The following is an 8,153-nucleotide window of genomic DNA, read 5'->3' as shown; positions in this document are numbered from 1 at the left end:
TCGCTCATTCCACCCTGCATCTGCCGCTAGAGTCCGGAACTCCAGTGCAAACTCTTGGGCGCTCCTCATCCCCTGCCGGAGGTAGAATAGACGCTCCCCCGCCGCTTTCCCCTCAGGTGGATGGTCGAACACAGCCCGGAAGCGGCGGGAGAACTCTGCATATGTGATCGTGGCGGCGTCTATCCTCCTCCATTCGGCGTTGGCCCACTCCAACGCCTTGCCGGTGAGACAGGAGATGAGGGCGGAAACGCTCTCGTGTCCCGAGGGCACCGGGTGTACGGTGGCTAGGTAGAGTTCGACTTGTAAAAGGAAACCCTGACAGCGGTGCCATCATATGCCCTCGGGAGCGAGAGCCGAATCCCACTGGGTTCCGGAGAGTGGACAGGTGGACTGACCAGTGGTGGTGTGGTAGGTGGAGGCGTGGGTACCCCGCTGGTCTCCCATCCACGGAGGGTATTCATCACTTCATCGAGAGCGTTCCCGATCCGGTTGATTCTGGCCTCCTGTCCACGAAGGCGCTCCTCGATTACCTCGGCGGGCGAGGCTGCTCCTGCTGATTCCATGGAATGGTGTGTAATTCTGTCAGGTTCGAGCGTGGATGTGGTGTGGAATCAAGCGCAGGACAACAGAGGCTTCGTTCAACAGTCTTTAGTGAAGACACGAAAAACAAGACACAAGGCTAAATCCAAGCCGGAAGGCAAGCGAACTTTACGCACACTGAGTACAGTTCAAAATACAAAACAAAATGCGCACACTGTGCGAACACTCTCTCCAAACAAAACACGAGAGAGAGAAGTACTAGCAGCCCTTGCTGACATAAGAAACAATTACACACAACACATGACAAAACCCAAGAGAACTTATAGGACACATAATTAACACTAACAATGAACAGGTGTACAAAACAGACCAAACCAAACAAACATCGAAACATAGAACGGTGGCAGCTTGTACTCCGGAGACGACGACCGCCGAAGCCTGCCCGAACAAGGAGGAGGAGCAGCCTCGGCCAAAACCGTGACAATCTATTTCACTTGATTTGGCAATGTTAACATACATTTCCCATGCCAATAAAGCCCTTAAATTGAAATTGAAATTGAGAGAGAGAGAGAGAGAGAGAGAGAGAGAGAGAGAGAGAGAGAGAGAGAGAGAGAGAGAGAGAGAGAGAGAGAGAGAGAGAGAGAGAGAGAGAGAGAGAGAGAGAGAGAGAGAGAGAGAGAGACAGAGAGAGAGAGAGAGAGAGAGACAGAGAGAGAGACAGAGAGAGAGAGAGAGAGAAAGGGAGGAAGTTGTGTGCAGTGTAGGCTACTGTATCTGCATGCATCTACACTTCAGTGTTTGTTTGTGTGTGTCGGTTTGAGAGAGAAAGAGCGAGAGAGCGAGAGAGTGAGTTGTGAGGGCTACTGTATGTGTTACAGTATGTTGTCATGGTGATGTTAAACCACTTTCTCACAAATCCAGTTGAGTTTCCTGTCACATGTCATTCCATGCCTTCAGAAGACTCTGATCTTTGAGTATCTCAACACAGTCCTCCTCACCATATTTTGCATGGCCACCACCATTATCAGGCTGTTGATTACACCAGTACCTACAGGGTTAAAAACCATCAGATATCATGGTTAATACCAGTACCTACAGGATTAAAAACAGTCAGATATCATGGTTAATACCAGTACCTACAGGGTTAAAAACAGTCAGATATCATGGTTAATACCAGTACCTACAGGGTTAAAAACAGTCAGATATCATGGTTAATACCAGTACCTACAGGGTTAACAACAGTAAGATATCATGGTTAATACCAGTACCTACAGGGTTAACAACAGTCAGATATCATGGTTAATACCAGTACCTACAGGATTAAAAACAGTCAGATATCATGGTTAATACCAGTACCTACAGGGTAATATACAGTCAGATATCATGGTTAATACCAGTACCTACAGGATTAAAAACAGTCAGATATCATGGTTAATACCAGTACCTACAGGGTTAAAAACAGTCAGATATCATGGTTAATACCAGTACCTACAGGGTTAAAAACAGTCAGATATCATGGTTAATACCAGTACCTACAGGGTTAAAAACAGTCAGATATCATGGTTAATACCAGTACCTACAGGGTTAACAACAGTCAGATATCATGGTTAATACCAGTACCTACATGGTTAACAACAGTCAGATATCATGGTTAATACCAGTACCTACAGGGTTAAAAACAGTCAGATATCATGGTTAATACCAGTACCTACAGGGTTAACAACAGTCAGATATCATGGTAAATACCAGTACCTACAGGGTTAATAACAGTCAGATATCATGGTTAATACCAGTACCTACAGGGTTAATAACAGTCAGATATCATGGTTAATACCAGTATCTACAGGGTTAGAAACAGTCAGATATCATGGTTAATACCAGTACCTACAGGGGTTAAAACAGTCAGATATCATGGTTAATACCAGTACCTACAGGGTTAATAACAGTCAGATATCATGGTTAATACCAGTACCTACAGGGTTAAAAACAGTCAGATATCATGGTTAATACCAGTACCTACAGGGTTAAAAACAGTCAGATATCATGGTTAATACTAGTACCTATAGGGTTAAAAAACATCAGATATCTTGGTTAATTCCAGTACTTACAGGGTTAAAAACCATCAGATATCATGTTTAATATTAGTACCTATAGGGTTAAAAACCATCAGATATCATGGTTAATTCCAGTACCTACAGGATTAAAAACAGTCAGATATCATGGTTAATACCAGTACCTACAGGGTTAAAAACAGTCAGATATCATGGTTAATACCAGTACCTACAGGGTTAAAAACAGTCAGATATCATGGTTAATACCAGTACCTACAAGGTTAAAAACAATCAGATATCATGGTTAATACCAGTACCTACAGGGTTAAAAACAGTCAGATATCACAGTTAGAACATCACAATCCTAAATATTATACAAAAACGTTTCAGCTCAAATTCAATTTTGTTGACTTCTGCCATCAATGTCAATAACCTATATAGATAAAGGTTGAATGAACTGAATATTGGATCCTTATTGTCACAGTAGTTATATTATCTTACTCTGTGGTCAGTGTTGTTCCATCCACCCATTTCCAGGTCCCCTCTCTCTGTCTGTCAGTCAGACCAATCCAGACTCTCTTGTTGAGATTGAAGAGAAACTCCTGTTGTTGAGAAAGATAAATATATATACATGGAGCTCCAAAGGTGTTGACACATTTTTGTTTGTTTTGGCTCTGTACTCCAGCAAATGATAAAATGACTATGAGGTTAAAGTGCAGGCTGACAGCTTTCAGTATTTTCATCCACATCAGGTGAACCATTTAGAAATGACAGCCCTTTGTTTACATAGTCCCTCCATTTTAGTGGACCAAAAGTATTGTGACAAATTCAATTATATGTGTATTAAAGTAGTCAAAGTTTAGTATTTGGTCCATATTCTTAGCACGCAATGACCACATCAAGCGTCTGACTCTACAAACTTGTTGGATGCATTTGCTGTTTGTTTTGGTTGTGTTTCAGAATATTTTGTGACTAATTGAAATTAATGGTAAATAATGTATTGTGTCATTCTGGAGTCACTTTTATTGTAAATAAGAGTAGAATATGTTTCTAAACACTTAATGATTACGGAAAGTGCTGAATGAACTGTGAATAATGATGAGTGAGAAAGTTAAAGATGAACAAATATCATACCCCCAAGACACGCTAACCTCTCCTGTTACTGTAATGGTGAGAGGTTAGCGAATCTTGGGGGTGTGATATATGTGAGTCTGTAACTTAAGTAGACATATGTGAATTTGTCCCAATAAAATGGGGGGACTAGGTACAAAAAGTACTTTTATTTCTAAACGGTTCACCCGATATTTGTTGAAATTACCCTAAAATGAAAGCTGTCAGTCTGCACTTTAACCTCATAGTCATTGTATCACTTCAAATCCAAACTGCTGGAGTACAGAGCCAAAACAACAAAACATTTGTCACCGTCCCAATACTTTTGGAGCTCACTGTTTGATCATATCTACCCCCTGCACACCCATATCTACACGCCCCCCTCTCTCTCTCTCTCTCTCTCTCTCTCTCTCTCTCTCTCTCTCTCTCTCTCTCTCTCTCTCTCTCTCTCTCTCTCTCTCTCTCTCACCTGTTCCTCTCTGCTGTTTATTATCACCAGGTCTGCTCCTCTCTTCAGACAGTCCTGTCTACTCTCCTCCCAGGTTTTATCCTCAGTAGAGAGGAAGTAACAACTGCTGTCAAACTTCCTCCATCCATCAAAACAACAGGGTTTCTCTGTTTGATGACACAACACAACACTGATACAATATGATACAAAACAATAAACATCACATTTTATTTTCCATGATCCACTGGACTAGATCTCAATGAACAGATTGACTTTATAACAAAACCAGCTCACTGACCAGAAAGCAAATTCTGAAGCCTGTCTCTCTCTTTAGTCAGGTTGTTGTATCTGGTCTGTAGCTGGTCTCTCTCTTCAGCAAGGTTGTTGTATCTGGTCTGTAGCTGGTCTCTCTCTACAGTCAGGTTGTTGTATCTGGTATGTAGCTGGTCTCTCTCTGCATCTGCATTGGTTTTATAAAGAGAAAAATGCTTCTCTTCAGTCTTTGATGCATCTGTTATCTGGAAAGGATTGATACATAATAGTGCATTCGGAAAGTATTTAGACCCCTTCACTATTTTAGAAATCTACACACAATATCCCATAATGAAAAAGCAGTTTTTGCTTTTTTATTAATTTTAGCATATTTATAAAAAATCAAAAACTGAAATATCACATTTACATAAGTATTCAGACCCTTTACTCAGTACTTTGTTGAAGTTTCTTTGGCAGCGATTACAGCCTTGAGTCTTCTTGGGTATGACGCTACAAGCTTGGCACACCTGTATGTGGGGAGTTTCTCCCATTCTTCTCTGCAGATCCTCTCAAGCTCTGCCAGGTTGGATGGGGAGTGTCACTGCATAGCTATTATCAGGTCTCTCCAGAGATGTTTGATCGAGTTCAAGTCTGGGCTCTAGCTTGTCCCGAAGCCACTCCTGCATTGTCTTGGCTGTGTGCTTAGGGTTGTTGTTCTGTTGGAAGGTGAACCTTCACCCCAGTCTGAGGTCCTGAGCGCTCTCTGGAGCAGGTTTTTTCATCAATGATCTCTCTGTACTTTTCTCCGTTCATCTTTCCCTCGATCCTGACTAGTCTCCCAGTCCCTGCTGCTGAAAAACATCCCCACAGCATGATGCTGCCACCACCATGCTTCACCGTTGGGATGGTGCCTGGTATCCTCCAGACGTGACGCTTGGCATTCAGGTCAAGGAGTTCAATCTTGGTTTCATCAGACCAGAGAATCTTGTTTCTCATGATCTGAGCATCCTTTAGGTGCCTTTTGGCAAACTCCAAGCGGGCTGTCATGTGCCTTTTACTGTGGAGTGGCTTCCATCTGGCCACTCTACCATAAAGGCCTGGTTGGTGGATTGCTGCAGAGAAGGTTGTCCTGGAAGGTTCTCCCATCTCCACAGAGGAACTCTGGAGGTCTGTCAGTGACCATCGGGTTCTTGGTCAACTCCATGACCAAGGCCCTTCTCCCCCTATTGCTCAGTTTGGACGGGCTGCCAGCTCTAGGAAGAGTCTTGGTGGTTCCAAACTTCTTCCATTTAAGAATGATGGAGGCCACTTTGTTCTTGGGGACCTTCAATGCTGCAGAATTTTTTTGGTACCCTTCCCCATATCTTTGCCTCGACACAATCCTGTCTCGGAGCTCTACGGACAATTCCTTCGACCTCATGGCTTGGTTTTTGCTCTGACATGCACTGTCAACTGTGGGACTTTATATAGACAAGTGTGTCCCTTTCCAAATAATGTACATTCAATTGAATTTACCACAGGTGGACTCCAATCAAGTTGTAGAAACATCTCAAGGATGATCAATGGAAACAGGATGCACCTGAGCTCAATTTCGAGTCTCATAGCAATGGGTCTGAATACTTATGTAAATAAGGTATTTCTGTTTTAATTTTTTATACATTTGCAAAAAGTTATAGAAACCTGTTTTCGCTTTTGTCATTATGGGGTATTGTGTGTCGATTGATGAGGAAATGTTTTTATTTAATAAATTTTAGAATAAGGCTGTAACGTAACAAAATATGGAAAAAGGGAAGGTGTCTGAACACTTTCCGAATGCACTGTAACTACTGATTAAATAAAATGTCTTACTGTAACTGTAAGTGACAGGCGTTAAAAACAAAGAGTCTAGACAGTCTGCTAAAAGTGGACAGAATATCTTGAATGTGGTTTGCTAGTTCCTTAAACATGTCTAACAGAGGAGGGACTTAATTACACAGATAACAACACTCCCCATTGGTTGAAATAACGTTGTTTTGACATCATTTCAATGAAATGATATTGAACCCAATGTGGAATAGACATTGAATTGACATCTGTACCCAGTGGGTTATCTGCATTTGGAACCTTGTTGTGAAAGTCTGATATTGTGTAATGATTAGATAACAATACACTCACAGACTAGTCTCAGGAAGATGTTGAGAGTGACTTGTAGAACACACAGCATCCCAAAGCTCACAGCAACCATCCTGTAGAGTCTTCTCCCTGAATCCTCAGGTCCTGAGGAGATACAAACTGATGTGAGAACACACATACAGTCATGTATTCAAGCAAACAAGCAAGCACGTACACACACATACCCCCACACACGCAAGCACACACAAACGGGCACACACTTGAGGGTGTGACTTAATCAGCAATGAGAGGACTGTTTCTCACAGCTGCTTTAGAGGAAGTTACTGTATCAGTATAACATGTTAGAAGCACGTCATTACATTAAAGGGTGAATCTGCAGTTGCTACATAAATATTTGTATATATACCCATAGATTCTTAATGATTATAATTTATAAATGCCTCATGAGCTTAGTTCAACATTCAATTTTTTTACTCCATTGTAATTGTAAACAAACACTGTGTAGCCTCAAAACATGGTTAAAACAACCATTTTGAACTCATGGATGGTCAGTCCCACTCTTGGCATTCTCTCAACCAGCTTCATGACATAGTCACCTGGAATGCATTTCAATTAACAAGTGTGCCTTCTTAAAAGTTAATTTGTGGAATTTCTTTCCTTCTTAATGCGTTTGAGCCAATCAGTTTTGTTGTGACAAGGTCCCAAAAGGTGGAGAAAGAATATCTTGTACATGAAAATAAAGAGCCCTTCAAAAATTAACTTTTAAGAACGCACACGTGTTAATTGAAATGCACCTCATGAAGCTGGTTGAGAGCTGGTTGAGAGAATGCCAAGAGTTTGCAAAGTTGTCATCAAGGCAAAGGGTGGCTATTTGAAGAACCTCAAATATAAAATATATTTTGATTTGTTTAACACTTTTTTGGTTACTACATGTGTTATTTAATAGTTTTGATATCTTAACTTTTATTCTACAATGTAAAAAATTGTAAAATAAAGAAAAACCCTTGAATGACTAGGTGTGTCCAAACTTTTGACTGGTACTGTACATATTTTTAAAGGTAAAATCCTATTAAAATATTGTTTCCACTAAGACTTGCTATCAGCATTTTACCTGAGCGATGGGTCTCAGTCTTCACTCTCCTCGTTGCTCTGTTCTCATTTTCTTCAGTTACCTGGTTGTTGATGTAGTCATCCATCTGACCTAACTGTACGATTACCTTTCTAACTGACTCCTAATGGTAATATCTACTCTATGATTACCTTTCTAACTTACTCCTAATGGTAATATCTACTGTATGATTCTAACTGTACTGACAAGTAGTTAAGTAGTTGGTCTGATGTGCTTCTCCACCAGGTACCTCTCTGATCTCTGTCTGTGGTCCACTACAGTTGATAGAATGTGTCCAATAAACATCAAGCAGGAAGTTATACTTTGCAAGCCCTGTTTGTGGCATCTTTCATAAGGAATTCACATAATGGCTTGTACTCTGTGGCCAGCCACCGATGGCCATATAGGGTCATTTTACGTGTGTGACATCAGTGTGAAGAGTTAGGAAATGTATATCTGCGTCTTTATCAGAGGTTTAAAAGGGGAAGTTAAAACATGTGTTTCTGTGTTGTGTGTCTCTGATTGTGTGCCT

The 8,153-nt window shown here is 41.2% G+C and overlaps 1 long non-coding RNA gene across 1 annotated transcript; it reads right to left on the bottom strand.

Moving 5' to 3' along the window:
- Positions 1–4,570: 4,570 nt before the first annotated feature.
- LOC123484437 lies at positions 4,571–7,710 on the bottom strand. The gene is made up of 3 exons (XR_006658533.1): positions 7,625–7,710; positions 6,556–6,657; positions 4,571–4,609 (listed from the first exon to the last, which is right to left on the bottom strand). It is a non-coding gene; the product is annotated as an uncharacterized LOC123484437 (long non-coding RNA).
- Positions 7,711–8,153: the final 443 nt, after the last annotated feature.

The sequence above is a fragment of the Coregonus clupeaformis genome, unplaced genomic scaffold, assembly GCF_020615455.1.
Source record: "Coregonus clupeaformis isolate EN_2021a unplaced genomic scaffold, ASM2061545v1 scaf0315, whole genome shotgun sequence".
Lineage (NCBI taxonomy): Eukaryota > Metazoa > Chordata > Actinopteri > Salmoniformes > Salmonidae > Coregonus > Coregonus clupeaformis.
Note: the sequence above shows the minus strand (reverse complement) of the source record. Positions and strands in the feature narration are given on the sequence as shown.